Source organism: Panthera uncia (assembly GCF_023721935.1).
Source record: "Panthera uncia isolate 11264 chromosome E2 unlocalized genomic scaffold, Puncia_PCG_1.0 HiC_scaffold_19, whole genome shotgun sequence".
NCBI classification, from domain to species: Eukaryota; Metazoa; Chordata; class Mammalia; order Carnivora; family Felidae; genus Panthera; species Panthera uncia.
Window position 1 is genome coordinate 9,787,286 of NW_026057588.1, and position 19,629 is coordinate 9,806,914.

A 19,629-nucleotide genomic window follows, 5' to 3' on the forward strand; every position below is an offset into this window, starting at 1 on the left:
AACCCAGGCCTAAGCCAATCAGCGTGTTTCATCCCCCAGCTCACAGAGATTGGTTAGGGGCTGGATACCTCAACCCGGTCCGATCAGAATGAAGTTTAGGATTAAAACAATTATTTTTATGTTTATTCCGTTTTTTGAGAGGGGCAGAGCGTGAGCAGGGGAGGGGCAGAGAGAGAGGGAGACATGGAATCTGAAGCAAGCTCCAGGCTTCGAGCTGTCAGCCTAGAGCATAGAGCCCAGGAGAGGGGGCTCGAACCCACCAGGAACTATGAGATTATGATCAGATACACTCCGCCAGGGGCCCTCAGGTTCTTTCACGTCCTCGCCAACACTAGCTACTGTCAGAACTTTCCACGTGGGCAACCTGGGTCTGGGGAGTGGAGTCTCGTTGTGTTTTTAACTTGAATATTCCTGATGGCCAGTGACGTTGACGATATTTGAGAGAGAGATAGAGAGCGAGCGGAAGAGGGGCGAGAGACAGAGAGAGAGAGAAAGAGAGAGAGAGAGAGAGAGAGAGAGAGAGGCTCCACACTGTCAGCACAGAGCCCAGTGCAGGGCTCGAACTCATGAACCGTGAGATCATGACCTGAGCCGAAGTCAGGAGTCGGTCGCCCAACGGACTGAACCACCCAGTCGCCCCTTGTTTGTTTGTTTTTTTAAATTAGATTGTCATCTTTTCCTTATCGATTTGTAGTTCTTTATGTAATCCGCATATTGTCTTGATTGTTTGAAGCTGATCGGACCTGGACCTTCTGTAACTCGCATCCAAAATGCAGCTTTATTAACACAGAAAGAGTCACGAGTATTTACTGCATACAACCTTTTGCTTTGTCTTTTTCACACCTTGGAGTTGTCGTGGCCACGGTTATATTGTAATATATGACGTGGGCACAATATTGGGCTGGCGTGTATTGTGCGATTTCTCTCTCGCTCGCTTAAGTTTCAAAGACACTTCTCCAGCTCTCAAAGTATTTCCCCCCCTTGGTCACCCTGGGAGCAGACTGGACAAGTAGAATGTGTGAACTTGAGGGCAGGACTGGCGGGGACCCTGGGGGTGACCCGGGATGTGAAAAGTCCTTTCACTGGAAATCAACCTGAACTCCAAATGTGGCCCCTCCGTGAGACTTTAGACCCAGCACCTCACAACGGCACCCTCGTCCACCCGTGAGTGTCCACACTGAATGATGGGAGTGTTACGTCAGCGAGAACGCGGGGCGGCACCTGGTGATAGGATGACCTCGGACAACGTCTTGGCAAAGGTCCATTGTTAGTTGGAGGGAATCGTTCAGGTCCGAGGCCACCGACGGCAAGCCTCAGCCTGGGAAATGGGACTTCAGGCCGGTTTTAATTTGGCTCCGTCTACTTCTCAAAAATTTGAATCGATAGCTAACTTTTCAATTCCCAATTCAGACGAAAAGACAGATTTCTGGCTTTCCTTCAAAATAAGAGAATCTGGGGGTTCCTGGGTGGCTCCGTCGGTTAGGCGTCAGGCTCTCGCTTTCGGCTCAGGTCATGATCCCGGGGTCAGGGGAGCCCCAGACGCCGTGCTTGGCCCCATGCTGGCCGTGGAAACTGCTTAAGATTCTCTCTCTCTTGAGGTGCCTGGGTGGCTCCGTCGGTTAAGTGTCTGGCTCTTGATTTCAGCTCAGGTCATGATCTCACAGTTCGTGAGATCGAGCCCCGTGTCAGGCTCTGTGCTGACTGCACAAGCCTGCTTGGGATTCTCTCTCCTCCCCTTTCTATGCCCCTCCCCGGCTCACACACACTCTCTCTCTCAAAGTAAATAAATAAAACTTTAAAAAAGAGAGAGAGAGAGAGTCTCTCTCCCTCTGCCCCTCTTCCCTACTCGCATGCACTCTCTCTGTCTCTAAAATAAAAAAACAAATGCCATCACAAATACTATGACTAAATTACTAAAACAGTTTCTAGTACTTTTAACATTCACTGGTTAACTTCTGTATCAGTCAGGATAAATTAAGTTCTGCGGCTAGTAACAGCTAAGCCCCCACATCCCGGTGGTTTGACATAAGAAAGCTTTATTTTTTTCTCACCGGCAAAGTGCAAAGTCGGCTGTGGGTCCAGGTGCCTCTCGGGACAACCTCCTTCGTGCCGTGGTTTAGTGACCCAGGCTGCTTTGATCTCCATGTCACGTGTGTTCCCATGGTCACCACAGCAAGGGAAGAGAGAGCACGGGGACGCACTCGAAGGAGCATCCGGACGTTTCCACTGGGAGGGGACACAGGTGACTGTTGCTCTCCTTTCATTGGTCAAAGCAAATCACAGGACCACACCGAAACTTCAAGGGCGGGTGGGGGAGGGAAGGTGCCATCACCCACGGACCCGGAAGTGCAGGGCACTTGGAAATAACAGTAACACAGGAATGCCCCCCCAACCCCCAAAACTCTCATAATGTGCCCAGCACCAGGCTAAGCTTGGCACATGTATCTCATTTTGCAACAGCCCGATGACATGGATACTATTAATGTCCCCAATGTTATAGTCAGGAAAACTGGGGATCAGAGAAGTTAATTCAGTTACCTAAGGCCACACAGCTAATGAATGGCAAAGCCAAGGCTTCCTTCTTCAGCGCCCTGACTCCTGGGCCCAAACATCCAACCTCATACAACATCACGCCGTCCCCTGAGAAAAGGGGGTCTGGGGGTGTCACCTGGCTTAGTTCCTGCTCTTTTCAGGCAGTTGCTGTGTGGTGTTGGGCAGGCGGCTTTCCTTCTCTGGACCATGTGATTTTGTTCTCATTTAGCCAAGCTGGGTTTACGCATCTCAGAATTCCTTTCCCCCAAGTGCCTCTGGTTTAGAGTTATCTGCAAGAGAGATTTGCATGGGATTTAGGTGGCAAGATGGGCCTTATGGAGGGAAGGTCTGCGCGAGCCCCAGGCCCCGCAGAGGTTCCTGCACGCTGTCACTGACCTGCCGGCTCACCTTGCTGGCCTGGGCCACCCTCAGACCTCAGCTCCACCTACTCCCGCTGGCTTTTCCTTTCCTTTCTGTGAATTTGGCGCCAGCCCCCGCCCCCGCCCCCGCCCCCCGCCCCCCGCAGCTCCGTGGGGGGCAGGGCACCAGCTCTTCCCACAGATCATGCAGAGAACTGAGGCCTGCGGTGGGGCTTTCGGTTCATTCTCATGGGTTCCAGGTTGTCCTTGTGGGCTGCAGTTTCCCAACTCCCGGAGTCCCCTCTTCTCGGCGGGGGATCCGCTCCGTGGGTGCCTGAAACCGTGGATGGGACCGAACCCTCGGATTCTATGTGTCTTCCTATCCACACGTGCCTACGGTAAAATTTAACTTGTCAGTTTCGCACGGGACGAGGTCAACAACAAGGACGGTAACATAGGACAATTAGAGCAATCCACTGTAATAAAAGTTATGTGGATGTGGTCTCTCTCTCAAAATGTCTTATTATTATACCGCGCTGGCCCTTTTTCTTCCTTCCGCGGGGGGTTGAAGCGAGAGGAATGGTACAGGCGTGGTGAGGCTTGGGCACCACGAAGGAGGACCGGCTGCTTCCCCATCGCGGTTGATTGTGGGTAACTAAACCCGCAGACGGTGGGCCTGCAATTAAGGGGCGACTGCTGTATCCATCTGACTGACCCACGGACACTTAAAAACCCACTTACGATACCGGGACGCCTGGGTGGCTCAGTTGGTTAAGCCTCTGCCTCTTGGTTTCAGCGCACGTCGTGATCTCGCAATCCGTGAGTTCGAGCCCCCCCGGCAGGCTCTGCGCAGGCTCTGGGTGCCGGCGGCTCGGAGCCTGCTTGGGATTCTCTCTCTCTCTTTCCCTCTCTCTCTCTCTCTCTGCCCCTCCCCCACTCTCGCTGTCTCTGTCTCTCAAAATAAAAATTAAAAAAAAAAAAAAAAAAAGCTTCCAACTCATTAAAAACAACAAACCCCAAGCCCAATACTAGCTACAGAGGAACAGACCTCGCACATAGATACATTTTTAGCAACACCCCCCCAGCTCCCTATTTGGTAACTTAAAAAAAAAAGTTTCCTTTCTTTATTTGGAGAGAGAGAGAAAGCGCCAGTGAGGGAGGGGCAGAGAGAGTGGGAGTGAGAGAGAATCCCAAGCAGGCTCCGCACTGTCGGGGGGAGGGGGAAAGGGGGAGGGGGGAGGGGAAAGGGGAGGGGGAGGGGGAGGGGGGAGGGGGGGGCCTCAAACTCACCAACTTGAGATCATGAACCAAGCCAAAGTGAGAAGCTTAACAGGCTGAACCACCCAGCTCCCCTACCCCACCCCAGTATTTAGTAACTTGTGATGTTCCCACCTCTCCGTTCTGGGTCTGCCCTCCCCCCAGCTTCCTCCACCTGGACGATTGCCCCAGTCCCGCGGGTCCCCAGAACGAGAGCCTCACCCTGGGTCACTCACAGTGCACCTGCCTCGCCTGAGCACTGACTGATCATAAACAACCAGGACTCTTCCTTTATGAAATGGCACATTTGGACGAATGCATGGCCTTTCAAGTTTTCCAGGAAAGAAGGAAAATGTGCCCTCTCATCTAGGGGTGAAAGGAACCAGCTGTTCCATAGGCCTTTCTTCGGCATCTCGGATTTTGGCATCGAAAATTCACGTTTGGCTGCATAACACAATGGTTCATTTTAACACAAAGATGAGTTTTCCCTCAAAGTATGAAGTACAATCAGCAACCAAAACTATCTGCACACCCCCCCCCCCCCCGGGGAATGGAAATCGGTGCAGCCGCTATGGAAGGTCCTCAAAAAACAAACCACCGTGGGGGGAAAAAAGGGTGGGGGGGAGCCTGGGTGGCTCCGTGGGTTAACCTGCTCACTCTTGATTTCCGCCCAGGTCATGGTCTCCTGATTGCAAGATCGAGCCCCGCAAGGGGCTCTGTGCTGGACGTGCAGCCTGCGTAAGATTCTCTCTCTCCCTCTCCCTCTGTCCCTTCTCCAGGAAAGGAAGGAAGGAGGGAGGGAGGGAGAGAGAGGAAGAAAGAAAGAAAGAAAGAAAGAAAGAAAGAAAGAAAGAAAAGAAAGAAAAGAAAGAAAGAAAGAAAAGAAAGAAAGAAAAAGAAAAGAAAGAAAAGGAAAGAAAGGAAAACTACCATAGGATCCAACAATTCTGCTGGGTATTTATCCAAAGAAATGCAAGCACTTAACTAGAAAAGGTGTCTGTACCCCCAAGTTCATTGTGTATTGCGAAATACACAATAGCCAGGCTGGAAACAACCTAAGTGTCCATCTAGTCATTCATATGTATGTTAATATATATGAATATTCATATGCAAATGAATATTCATATACGAATGAATATTATACATAGGACTATAACTCAGCCATTAAAAAAAAAGGAAATCCTGGGGCGCCTGGGTGGCTCAGTCGGTTAAGTGTCCGACTTGGGCTCGGATCATGATCTCGCAGTCCGTGAGTTCAAGCCCTGCGTTGGGCTCTGTGCCGACAGCTCAGAGCCTGGAGCCTGTTTCAGATTCTGTGTCTCCCTCTCTCTCTGCCCTGCCCCTGTTCATGCTCTGTCTCTCTCTGTCTCAAAAATAAATAAATGTTAAAAAAAAAATTTTAAAAGAAGGAAATCCTGCCATTTGCCACAGCAAGGATAGATCTGGAGGGCATTAGGCTGAGTGAAATAGGCAGAGAGAGAGAGAGAGAGAGGGAATACCTTATGATCTCACTTATATGTGGAATCTTAAAAACACAAAAACAAACAAAAAAGAAACACCAAAACTGAGAACAGTCTAGTGGTTTCCACGGATGGGGATTGGCTAAGGTAGTCAAAAGGTACACACCCTTCCTCTTACAACATAAAGGAGTCCTGGGAATGCGAGGTCCAGCATGGTAACTGTCGTTAAGAACACTGGACCGTATATCTGAACGTTGCTAAGAGGAGATCTGAAAAATTCTCATCACAAGAAAAAAAAATTGTCGTTAACTATGTGCTGTGAGGGATGTCAAGGAAAATCTGCCGTAGATTCGTGAGTCCTTGGGGTGCCATTGCCATCACCACATCCCTGGGCTTAGGCACATTCCAAATTGAGAAGCAGGAGGCAGAATGGTCCATTGATTCGATCCCCCGACATCGACTGAGAAGTTTCCCTGTCCCAGGCTCTGGGCAACGTGCTGGGCATACTTGAGTGAGTGAGACAAGCTCTGCTTTTAGGAGCTTGGTCTGGTGGTTGGGACAGGCTGGGTCAGCCTGTTGACAGTCAGACAGAGGAGCCCTGTAATTATCATGAAGATGTGTTCTGATCCCCGGTGTGGGGCGTAAAATACAGAATTCGCTAACCGGGGCATGTTTTGCCACAGTTTAAAGTTCCGCGGGGGCTTGGAGCCACGAATCTTGCCTAGGCTCATCCAGGAAAGCTTCCTGGTAGAGGTGGGATCTTGAAGGATGCGTATAACCACAACAGATATATTAGTTTTTATTTTTTATTTTTTTTTAATTTTTTTTAACATTTATTTATTTTTGAGACAGAGAGAGACAGAGCATGAACGGGGGAGGGTCAGAGAGAGAGAGAGGGAGACACAGAATCGGAAACAGGCTCCAGGCTCTGAGCTGTCAGCACAGAGCCCGACGCGGGGCTCGAACTCATGAACCGCGAGATCGTGACCTGAGCCAAAACAATTCCATTTGGATTAGATACCCAACATAGATGGATCCGGAGTTTGAAGGTGGATCAGCGGCTGCCAGGGACTGAGCAGGGGGAGAAGGGGGACCCTCTGCTTCACGGTGTCGAGATTTCTTTGTGGGGGATGACAGTTCTTGCAACTAGACGGAGGGGACGGTTGCACAAGATTGTGAATGCACTAAAGTCCACTTCACGTGCAACTTCAAAGGGTTCGTTTTCTAGTATGTGACTTTCACCTCGGTTAAAAAAAATTTTTTTTACTGACTTCGTTTTTGGCTTACGTGGTGGTGGGTTCATTCACCACGATGGGGAAGCTGTAGGGAGAAACGAGCTGTGGGAGATCAGGAGTCCCATTTTTAGAGGTCTTAAATTTGATATGCCCAGCAGACAGCCAAGCAGAGTTGGGCACGCGAGCCAGGAGTTCAGGGGAGACATAGGGTGGGGTATAAATTTAGAAGCCATGGGGACATGGGAGGAATTTTAAGCCACGGAGCTGGATGAGATCATCTAGACGGAGGGTGTTCAGAGGGGAGAGAAAATGGTCGAGGCCCAACCCCCCAGGCCCCACTAGGGGTCAATGTCAGGCAGAAGAGGAGGAATCATGGAAAGGGATTGTACAAGAGGAGGGGCAGGAGAACCCAAAGAGTGTGAGTTTGAAAAGCAAAGAGAGCATTAGCCCAAGATTGCAGTTAGACCAAATATCCATTCATAGAGGACAGTTTAGCATCCATAGTATGGAACAAATTGCTGTGTTAAGAAAAAAAAAAAATATATATATATATATATATCTCAGGAAGGGCGTCTCTCTATGCTGACATGGAAAGATTCCTTTTCTGTGAAATGATATGCTGAAATCCTCAAGAGGTATTGCTTACATAATAAAGCAAGGTGTATGATGCCATGGTTTTAAATTTTTTATTAAAATTTTTTTAATGTTTATTTATTTTTGACAGAGAGAGAGCACAAGCCAGGGGAGGGACAGAGAGAGAGAGGGAGACACAGAATCCGAAGCGGGTTCCAGGCCCTGAGCTGTCAGCACAGAGCCTGACATGGGGCTTGAATCCACAATCCGTGAGATCATGACCTGAGCCGAAGTCGGACATTTAACCCGCTGAGCCGCCCAGGTGCCTCTCTCCTCAATTCACCTAAAGATTCAATGCAACTTCCCTGAAGTTCTCCCAGTTACAGTTTAGTAATGCCTGTGATGTTTCCTTTGGACATGTTAATGGTCCTTGAGCACGGTAAGAAAATGCATTTAGTACACCACTCAAGTGAAAGATATGAATATTTAATGTGAGAGAGAGAGAGGGGAAGAAATCTGGAGGCTGACAGCTCAGGGCTGCATGTGGCTCCACAATCATGAGAGACCCAAGCTCCCTTTAACTTGTGGCTCTGCCATTCTCTGTTAGGTAGCTTCCACCTCATGGCCCAACATGGCTGCTCAAGCTCCAGTCATCACATCTGAATTCCAATCATTCAGAAAGAGGACCAGACAAAGAGTCCCTTCCTTCTCATTTACAATACTTTCCAGAATAAGAATTTAATAGTTGATGTTTCCACACAGCAACAGGGACAGAGCTCAGAGACAAAACACCTATGGGAAAGGGTAGGGAACAATGAGATGTACGGCAGGATCAGCATAGTCTATTTCAGAAAGATGTGACACTTTGGCCTCCCCCCCAGCCTTCGGGTTGAGTGTTTGGAGAGCCAAGCAGCCATCTCTGCCCCCACCCTGAGCCCAGCAGCATCAGCGATGCTCTGGTTGCCTAGGTGAGCATCCGTCTAATCCCATCTGTGGTGGGGACCCAGCCACTACCGTCATTTCCATCGACTGTCGTTATCTGAACACACGGTGTCCCATTTAGAATTCACCTCTTGGTGTAACAAGGAACAAAACTCTCCTCATGTTGTTTATATGTTGACATTCTTTCAGTTGAAATATAAAAGAATAATTTGTGGTTTAAGAGCCAAATGCTAGGGGCGCCTGGGTGGCTCAGTCGGTTGAGGGTCCGACTTCGGCTCAGGTCGTGATCTCGCGGTTCGTGAGTTCGAGCCCTTCGTCGGGCTCTGGGCTGACAGCTCGGAGCCTGGAACCTGCTTCGGATTCTGTGTCTCCCTCTTGCTCTGCCCCTCCCCCACTCACGCTCTGTCTCTCTCTGTCAAAAACAAGTAAACATTAAAAAAATTTTTTTAAGAGTAAAACGCTAAAAGGATAGATGATTATTATAAAAGCAGCTGATTTTGTGACAAAGCCAACTTTGAAAGGCTTACACGTATTTAAAAAGAGTAGTAAATGCAAATATTAGAGAATGGGGTCGCACACATTCGAGGACAGACCGCCAACCAAATCTGAAATTAATTTTTTTTTTTTAATTTTTTTTTTCAACGTTTTTTATTTATTTTTGGGACAGAGAGAGACAGAGCATGAACGGGGGAGGGTCAGAGAGAGAGGGAGACACAGAATCGGAAACAGGCTCCAGGCTCCGAGCCATCAGCCCAGAGCCTGACGCGGGGCTCGAACTCACGGACCGCGAGATCGTGACCTGGCTGAAGTCGGACGCTTAACCGACTGCGCCACCCAGGCGCCCCATGAAATTAATTTTTAAAGTAACCAAAGAACAAACGATAAAGACTGGATAAAATAACCACTGTATTTAAGAGGCACCTGGGTGGCCGTTAAGTGTCTTACTCCTGATTTGGGCCCAGGTCGTGATCTCAGAGTTCGTGGGTTCGAGCCCCGCGTAGGGCTCTGTGCTGACAGCCTAGAGCCTACTTCAGACTCTGGCTCCCTCTCTCTCTGCCCTTCCCCCACTCACGCTCTTTGTCTCTTTCAAAAAATAAATAAGCGTTAACAAAACTTGTTCAAAAGTTGGAGGAGGTGCTCCAAAATCCACGGGAACATCCATGATGAATCGTCTTTGATCTGGATATATGAAGTGTGAACGAGAAATAGAGAATTTTGTTTTTAATTCTGGACCTCCATGCGGAGAATTCAGTTACTCCTAAACCCCTTTCTGTTTTCGCTGGCACTCTTTAGTTTCTGCTTTATGTATGCACCCATCTGTTTGTTCCGTTTAGGATAAACACTCTTGAATCCGCTACTCAACGGGTAAAGCACCGAAAATGCGGTACAATAATTAACTGTGCTGGATTGTGAAAATAATGGCCCCGGAGGAAGCCCGCCTCCTTGGGCCACACCCCTTTGCTGTGTGCCTTTGCCATTGACCGGGCTAGTCCGCTTCCTGCCTCCTGGATCCGGGGGCGGGTCTTGCGACTGCTTTGACCCCTAGCAGGGGGCAGAGGTGAGGGGGTTGTAAGTTCCAAGGCGAGGTCCTGAGACGCCTTGCTGTTGTCACACAATCATATACACACATATACATGAAAACATACATGAGCACACACTCACATATATATACAGACGTTTATACACACATACACATAAATGCAAACATTTACACACGTATAGACACAAACAGAGGCACATATAAATACACATACATTCACACAAATGCATGCACAGACGCAGAGACGTGCTAGTATAAACACAAGCATTTTTTCCCTTTGGAAGGGAAAGCGAGGACGTGTTACGAGCGTTGGTTTTGGGGGGCGGCAGAGGAGCGCGATGGTGGAGTGGCCCCTCTTTTCAATTCTGCACAGTTTGGATGTCTAACACTGTGCATATTTTGTTTTCAAATGTCCACGGGGGGCTATTTTGGCAGTGGGGTTGCGGGTCACTTCTTGTTTTCTTCTTTATACGCACACGGATTAAATAAAAACCAAACGGCCACAAGCTAAAAATAAAATGTGCTACAAGCCAAGACCACGTTACTGGCTTCAGCAACAGTGTTTCTTTTTTTCTTTCTTCTCTTTCTTTCACTTTCTTTCTTTTTCTTTTCTCTTTCTTTCTCTTTTTTTCTCTTCCTTCCTTTCTTTCTCTTTCTTTCTTCCTTTCTTTTCTTTTTCTTTTTTTTCTTTCTTTTCTTTCTTTCTTTCTTTCTTTCTCTTTTCTCTTCCTTCCTTTCTTTCTCTTTCTTCCTTCCTTTCTTTCTTTTCTTTCTTTCTTTTCTTTCTTTCTTTTTTGTTCCTTTTTTCTTTTTCTGCAGGCGTGATCCCTTCTTGCAAATCTGCTGCCTGAATAAGACACAGAGCCCTATCTGAATATCCCGGCCAGAACACGTCCGCACATGTGAGACTGTCCCGGCCGGCAGCTGCCACCCTGCTCACATTCCTCAGGCTCCGAGAAATGACAGGAGCATCTGTCCAGGATTTATTCAGCCATGGTGACATAAGAACTCTATAGCAACAAGTGGCTGTGGAAAGAGCTCGAACACAAGGGTTTTGCTGTCCTAAATGGCCCCATCCTGGCAAAGTCAGGGTATCTCCCTCATGACTTTTTCATCTGTGATAACAAATGACAAGAGTGTTGCAATTCTGGTCAGAAATTAAATAAATTAAATAAACAAACAAACAAAACATTCCCCCACTGTCACACTTTGAATCCTTCTGGATCTGTGCAACTGAGATTAGAAGAGGCAGCTGTTTAAAACCAGGGGCACGAGGGGCGCCTGGGTGGCTCAGTCGGTTAAGCATCCGACTTCGGCTCAGGTCATGATCTCGCAGTCCATGAGTTCGAGCCCCGTGTCGGGCTCTGTGCTGACAGCTCAGAGCCTGGAGCCTGTTTCAGATTCTGTGTCTCCCTCTCTCTGACCCTCCCCGTTCATGCTCTGTCTCTCTCTGTCTCAAAAATAAATAAACGTTAAAAAAAAAAAAATTTTAAACCAGGGGCACGAGACAGGACATTGTTGAAAAGAAAATGGGACCCGCTCGTTTAACAACCATTTAAACATTCAAGAAAAAGACAATAAAAAAAAATACAATAAATGAACGTTTTGGGGGCGCCTGGCTGGCTGGGTCAGTAAAGCGAGTGACTCCTGATCTCGGGGTTGTGAGTTTGAGCCCCACATTGGGTGAAGAAATTAGTTAAAATAAAGAGATACTTCTTTAGAAAAAAAAAAAAAGGTTTTGAGGAGCGCCTGGGTGGCTCAGTCAGTTAAGTGTCCCACATTGGCTCAGGTCACGATCTCGGGGTTCACAAGTTCAAGCCCTGCGTCGGGCTCTGTGCTGACAGCTCAGAGCCTGGAGCCTGCTTCCGATTGTGTGTCCCCCTCTCTGCTCCTCCCCCACTCGTGCTCTCTCTCTCTCTCTCAAAAATAAATAAACATTAGAAAAACAAAGTTTTGAAAATAGAGGGGGAAAAACACATCAGCGGGAGTATTTTAAATACAGCATTCACAGCTTGTTAGTTTTTAAAACGTTCTTTATGAGGGGCGCCTGGGTGGCTCAGTCAGTTACGCTTCCGGACTCTTGGGTTTGGCTCGGGTCATGATCTCAAGGTTTGTGGGTGCGAGCCCCGCATCTGCCTTTCTGCTGTCAGTGTGGAGCCCGCTTTGGATCCTCTGTCTCCCTCTCTCTGCCTCTCCCCCCACTCGCACTCTCTCTCAAAAATGAAAAAAAAAAAATTAAATAAATAAATAATAAATAAATAAATAAATAAATAAATCTTCCTTTAGAATTCTTTGGTCACGTACAAGCTTTAGACTATAAATGTATCAAGCTTGCTTCTAATATCTTCTGAGTTTTGTTTTTCTGCCTAGGAAAATATTTCCTCCACTTCTAAGAGCGCCTATTAATTCATATTTATTTTGCTTTACTTTTATTATTTTATCATTTTATTTTATTTTATTTTATTTCCAGTATAGTTAACACAATTCACTGTTTTGTTTTGCTTTGGTTTTGAGCCTCCTTGAAGCCTCCATGGTTTGCATTTAAGTTTTTGACCCCTTTGGAATTTGTTTCCGTGGAAGGAACACAGGAATCCGGTTTTCATTTCTCTATTCTCCAAAGGTTTGGCCCCTGGGTTCTGATCTCACCTGCTGACTTGCAATACTGCCTTCATCCACCCCGAAAATCTCGTAGGTGGGGGCACCAAACTGTTAGGAATCCCATACATTTATAATGCATCTTACTGTCCGATGGGGCTTACTCTGCACCCCAGCCAACCCCCCTCCCCTTGCCATTACACTTCTTTCCAAAAATTCTCCGTTACTCTCATATGGCAACAAATTTTCATCTCGTACTCCTACGTTGGCTTCCAGGAGCTGGAAGAGGTAGTGGAGACCTTTTGGGTTTTGGTTATGTTCTCAAGACCACTGACAGCCGTTCGCATTGCTTAGCCTGAATGTCAAAGCCAGGGGGAGGCCCCTAGCCCGTGCCCCCCCCCCCCCCCCCCGTGGCACATGAGCTCCCACTCAGTTCTTATACATCCATTTGCTTTTATGGACTAATCACGCTCACGGCAGCTGTCCCCGCGGTTTACTTGTCATTGAATTAAGCGTGACAAGGCATGTGTTTTGCAGAAATAGCTGCCAGAGTTTTTCAGGCACGGGCATGGCCGGACCCCAAACCTAATCTAAAACCCGGTGTCCACAGGGATACACTTTCCAAGACAAAGACGCTTTATAAGGAGTGCAAATATTTGTTCAGAAACGGCAGCAGACATGTCTAAGAACTGTAGAAAAAAACTGGTTAACTTAGCAATATCTGTGAATGTGGCTTGGGGGTAATTTAACTTTTTTTTTTTAAGTGTTTTTATTTTTATTTTATCTTTTATTTTATTTTTACTTGTTATTTTATTAAATTTTTTAAATGTTTTATTTATTTTTGAGAGAGAGAGAGAGAGAGAGCATGAGCAGAGGAAGGGCAGAGAGAGAGAATCCGAAGCAAGCTCCAGGCTCTGAGCTGTCAGCACAGAACCCGACGTGCGGCCCGAATTCACAAGCTGTGAGATCATGACCTGAGTCGAAGTCAGACGCTTAACCGACTGAGCCACCCAGGTGCCCCTATTTTATTTTTTTAATGTTTATTTTTGACAGAGAGAAAGAGAGACACAGGTGGGTGGGGGAGGGCCAGAGAGAGAGGGAGACACAGAATCCACAGCAGGCTCCAGGCTCTGAGCTGTCAGCACTGAGCCTAACATGGGGCTTGAACTCACGAGCTGTGAGACCATGACCTGAGCCGAAGTCAGATGCTTAACCAACTGAGCCACCCGGCGCCCCTGTTACTTCTAATTAGTTAATTCATTCATTGTTTAATTAGTTATTGTGTGTGTGTGTGTGTGTGTGTGTGTGTGTGATTGTAATATTCAAAGAGTATTTAAAAGCATAATGTGAAAAGTAAGACTCTCCATATCGCTATTCCTCCCATGGTCCCTCTCCCCAAAATGTAACAGTGACCGTTTCTTATTACTGCTTATTTACTTATCACTTCCGGAGAATAAATTACCCACAGATCAGCATTCACATACAAATCTTTCACCTTTAAACAAACGCAGTCTTAATATGCATTCTTGTGAATTTCTCCTTAAACGATGGCCTGGAAAGCTTTTCCCCTCAGCACATGGTAATTCATCCCAAGAATGCCCAATGATTGATTTCATCAGCCCTGAAATCACAGGCATCTAGACTACCTCCAGAGTGAACAAATCCACCTTCCCACCAAGAGTGGGTGAGACTGCCCATTTCTCCACAGCTTCACCAGCAGTGGGTTTTTACCCAACTTTTAAATTTCTGATTGGTGAACAACTGTGTAATTCATTGCTTTAAAAAACACTTTTTTTAAGATTTTACTTTTAAGTAGTCTCTAAACCCAACATGGAGCTCAAACTTACAGCCCTGAGATCAAGAGTTCCATGCTCTACTGACTGGGCCGGCCAGGCACCCCCATATAATTCATCGCTTTTGATTTTAATTCTTAAATAAGAATGGTGTTGAACGTTGTGTTTTCACACACTTATTAGCCATCTTGATTTCTTTCCTCTAAACTCTCTGTTCATGTCCTTTGCATATTTTTCTGCCAGGCTGTCTAATTATTTCGTGATTAGCTTTTGGTAAACGAATTAGCCTGTGTCTGTTACATGTGCTGTGAGTATTTTTCCCAATTTGTGGTTTATCTCTTTTCTTTTCCCCTACTGTCTTTCCAGCGACCAAAAGCACAGACTCTACACTTCTAAATGAATTACACTACGTAAAACAAGTTTGCACGTTTATGTGTTCTGTACGTATTTTTGGATTATAGGGTAGCTCCTCCCCAGTACATTCTTTCCCAGAAATTTCCGTATCTTCTCATATGAGAACAATCTTTCAACAGCTCGTGTTGTCAACCCAGGATATGGCTCTGGTTAAACAGAGCCAGCAGCTTGAAAGTGGAAATCCTAGGAAACGTGGTATCATAACGGAAGCACTAAGCCTCCGACAACTCCTTATCTTCCTCGAAATTGCAAAAGTCGCAGGAGAAATGCCCATCTCACACGAAGCACTAAGATAATCCCTAAGACCATGCTGCTTGGCAGAGACCTGCCCCACATTCTCTTGCTAGTACGTGGCCATTAGGCCTGGACACGAGCCAGGACTGGATCTGTGAGAGCTGCACCTGACATTTCATTGAGCGGGACACATGCGCTGGGTAGAGCCAGGACTCCCGGGGGGCAACATTACAGGCCCCGACATGGCCTGTGGTGAGCTTTAGCACAGATCAGCACGGCTCTCTGGTCTTCCCTAGCACCCCTTCCATCACAAAAACTGCAAATCGATAAGCAGTGGTAGATAGAATTACTGTGTAATCTATGGGGGAACGAGTTAATCCGACCACACTAGCTCATGTCGTTTGGAGTAAATAATGTATTCGTTTGGGTGCTTTTTACATGTCCGTGACGTGGTATGTTTTTCATATGGGGAAATATATATATATATAAAGGAAATATAAGACATATGTGACTCATAATCCCATCAACCGATGGAGCACCATCAAATTGATATTTTGTAAAAGCAACACAGGTTTACCAGTGTTCTTTGGAAGTATTAGTTGTAATTGTCAGAAATCAATAAAAACTCCAGAAATTTGGCCTCAACTTAAGCAAACAAATATGCTCTATGAGACTTCTCCCTGATACTTTTGCAGCAGGGAATACGTACAGTGTAAAACCTTTTGCCCATCAGGTGGCAAAATGCTACCCTGTTTTGATTGTGTTGATCGCAACATGAGTGCGGTGAGGCAATTTCTCAGTCATTAGTGGATTGCCTGTTCAGACGCTTTGCCCGTTTTTCTATTAGGTTGTTTGTCTTTTGCTTATTAATTTGAATTAGTTGTCAATAAAGTTTAAAAAGTAGATCTTTGCTGTGATATATAGTGGAAATATTTTCCATGTGAGCCATTTGTCTTTTTGTTTATAGTAACGTTTGCCACGAGGTGGGTTAAAAATTTTTAGGGGCGCCTGGGTGGCGCAGTCGGTTAAGCGTCCGACTTCAGCCAGGTCACGATCTCGCGGTCCGTGAGTTCGAGCCCCGCGTCAGGCTCTGGGCTGATGGCTCGGAGCCTGGAGCCTGTTTCCGATTCTGTGTCTCCCTCTCTCTCTGCCCCTCCCCCATTCATGCTCTGTCTCTCTCTGTCCCAAAAATAAATAAAAAACGTTGAAAAAAAAATTAAAAAAAAAATTTTTATGTTGACAATTGATTTTCTTCCTTTCATGGCCCTGAGGTTTTATATCCTGCTCAGAAAAGGCTTTCTCACACCAGAATGATGGATGAACTCACCTATATTTTCTTCTACCACTTTTGTAATGTCATTTTAAGTATTTTATTCTTCCATGTGTCCAGTTTCTTTTTCTTTTAAGTTTCTTTCTTTATTTTGAGAGAGACGGAGACGGCGTGAGTCGGGGAGGGGCACAGAGAGAGGGAGAGAGAGATTCCCAAGAAGGCTCCACACTGCCAGCACAGAGCCCGATGCGGGGCTCTAACCCATGAAGCCGTGAGATCATGACCTAAGAGTGAGACACTTAACCGACTGAGCCACCCAGGTATCCCTCAAATTTATTTTTTTTTTAGGGAAACTAGCCCCTTTCCCCGCTGCTGGCACACCACCACTCTTTATCTCTCTTTTCCCTCTGATCTGCAAAACCACCAAATGAAATGCCCCAAATCTATGTGTTTCTTCCTGGATTTGCTCTCCTGTGCTACTGGTTCATCTGTGACTCTGGATCATAACATATGTGTATAATATCTTTTAATAACCCACAAGTCCATCCTCTTGCCTTGTCTGTTCTAGAATTTTCTTGGCTACCCCAGCTATAAAAATGTTAAGCCATTCGTCCTGCAATCACAGGACATACAGGAAATGCCCAAGTTAAACCCGATCCAGAGGCTTGGAGGAATAACGGTAGTTTTGCTTTGTTTTGTTTTCAGTGTTGAATCTTTAACCCGGACAACTGCTTCCATTCCTTCCCACAAAGCGGTATCGGGAGAACACCTCAACTGACAACTGGCACAGAGTCAGCTGTAATGGCAGACCGTGCCAGTAAAATTGGTTCCAGGTTCGCTCATAATCCCTGCAGTGAAACTGAAGCAGTTGGTAGATGGGCCGGAGAAGTTTCTGCCACGTGGCTGAGCTCCCTTGCTTCTATAACTGCATTGTAGAGGGCATGCTTGGGCTGGGATTTTAAAATCAAGGCAGCCCAATGAGAACCAACATGGCATTTCTTCAAAATATGACAAGTCGAACGACCACATGATCCAGCAGACACATCTGGGCACGTACCCCAAAGAACGGAAAGCAGGGACTCAAAGACGTATTTGTACGCCCACATTCTTGGGAGCTCTGTTTGCAACAGCCCAAAGGTGGAAGCCACCCAAATGCCCATCAGTGGATGAAGGGATGAATGAAAAATGCGCTGCATACTCGCAATGCATCTTGTTCAACCGTGAGAAAGAAGGGAATTCTGACACGGGCTACAACAGAGATGAACCTTGAGGATGTTTTGCTAAGAAGCAAGCCAGTCACAAAGAGACCAATACTGTGTGATGCCACTTACAGGAAGTACCCAGGCTTGTCAGAGTGGAGAGATTGAAAGGAGAATGGCGGTGGGACATGCGACTCTTGATCTGGGGGTCATGAGTTCGAGCCCCACGGTGGGCAGAGAACTCAAAAAAGAAAGAAAGAAAGAAAGAAAGAAAGAACAAAAGAAAGAAAGAAAGAGAAAGAAAAAGGAAGGAAGGAAGGAAGGAAGGAAGGAAGGAAGAGAGGAAGGAAGGAAGGAAGGAAGGGAAAGAAAGAAAGAAAGAAAGAAAGAAAGAAAGAAAGAAGGAAGGAAGGGAGAGAGAGAGAGAGAGAGAGAGAAAGAAAGAAAGAAAGAAAGAAAAGAAAAGAAAAGAAGAAAAGAAAAGAAAAGAAAAGAAAAGAAAAGAAAAGAAAAGAAAAGAAAAAAGAGAAAGAAAAGAGAGTAGAATGGTGGCTGCTGGGGCTGGAGGTGGGACAACAAGGGGTCACTGTTATTGTTTGTAAAGTTTTCATTTTACAAGGTGAAGAGAGTTCAGTGGATGGTGGTGATGACAGGTGCACAGAAATGTGAACGTACTCGCCAGCACTGAATTGCACCCTTAAAAAACGGTGAAGGTGGGGGGCGCCTGGGTGGCTCAGTCGGTTAAGCGTCCGACTTCGGTGCAGGTCATGATCGCGAAGTTCGTGGGTTCGAGTCCTGCATCGGGCTCTGTGCTGACAGCTCGGAGCCTGGAGCCTGCTTCCGATTCTGTGATTCTCTCTCTCCCCCTCTCCCGCTCATGCTCTCTCCCTCTCTCTCAAAAATAAACATTAAAAAAATATAAAGATGAAAATGGTGAAGATGGTAAATTTTATGTCAAAACTCACCACTGAGTTCGCTTAAGATTATGCATTTCACTGTATATGCAGCATTTTACCTAAAAATGAAAAAAAAAAAAGGATAAATGGATCATGGGTAAGTTGACATCTTTATTCTTGACCTGCAAGTACATAACTGGCAGCTCTTTCTAGAGCCTCCGTGGTTCCCCAGCAGGGCCACCAGCACTCTTGCAGTCACATCCCCGCTGGGTTTCCAGCTCTCCCCTCACCCCCACCACCCCCCAACCCCATAGCCCCATTCCCCACCAGCAGCCAAAGGCAGCCTGTGAACACCTAAGTCTGATCCTGACCCTCTGCTCAGAACCTCCATGGCTCCGGACTCACGCAGACTGAGGCCAAAATCTAACCCTTTCTGAAGCCCACAACCCCTGAGAGATCAGCCTCCTAACGGCCCTGACCTCACCTCCTCCTGTCCTCCTCGCCACCCCCCTCTGGCCACACCTACCTCCTCCTTGTTTTTTCTCAAACACACCAGGCATTCTCCTGCCCCCCTTCATGCGGACTCTCCCTCTGTCTGGGATGCTGTTGCACCAGCCAGCCGTCTCTCTGGCTCCCTCACCTCCTTCGGGTATTGCCTCCCCAGAGATGCCCTCCCTGACCGCTGCATTGAAACAGCAACACTCTGTCTCACATACACACTCATTCACCTGGACCCCCCTCCCGCTTTGTTTCAGTGTCATACCCACCACCCCTTACCTGTCAGCGTCTCTGGATGCGCGGTCTACCTCCCACCAGAACGCCAGCCCGGGAGGGCGGGCATCTTTGTCTTGTTCCTGGCTGTCACACAGTCGACGCCCAGCACATCTGGGCTGACAGCACGGATGAGGGAAGACACTGCCTGCAGGGCCTCGGCCTGTGTATGCAGAGGCTCTTGGGGATCACTCCGGTCCCCCACAGTGGCTCCCAGGCACGACCCTGAACAGGATGCTGCCCCCACGTGTGAGATGGGCTGAGGGGCTTCCTTGCAGGTGGCGGACTTCCCCTGCATCTCACGGCGGGGGGGGGGGGGGGGCATCCCTGGCTGTCCCCTCAACTTCCGGCCGTGTCAGCCTTTCAGCCTCTGCTGCGGGGCTGGGTGAACTAGAGGGAGTAACGGACTGCATCTCGGGAGGTAAAGCTGTTGGCCAGATATGGCTTTTGCACCGAGGGAGGACGGTGCACCCAGTCAATACCAGTCAATACCAGATCAATTGCACCCAGTCAATACCAGATCAATTACCGGGTCTCCATGTGCCTCCTCCCTGGCGCC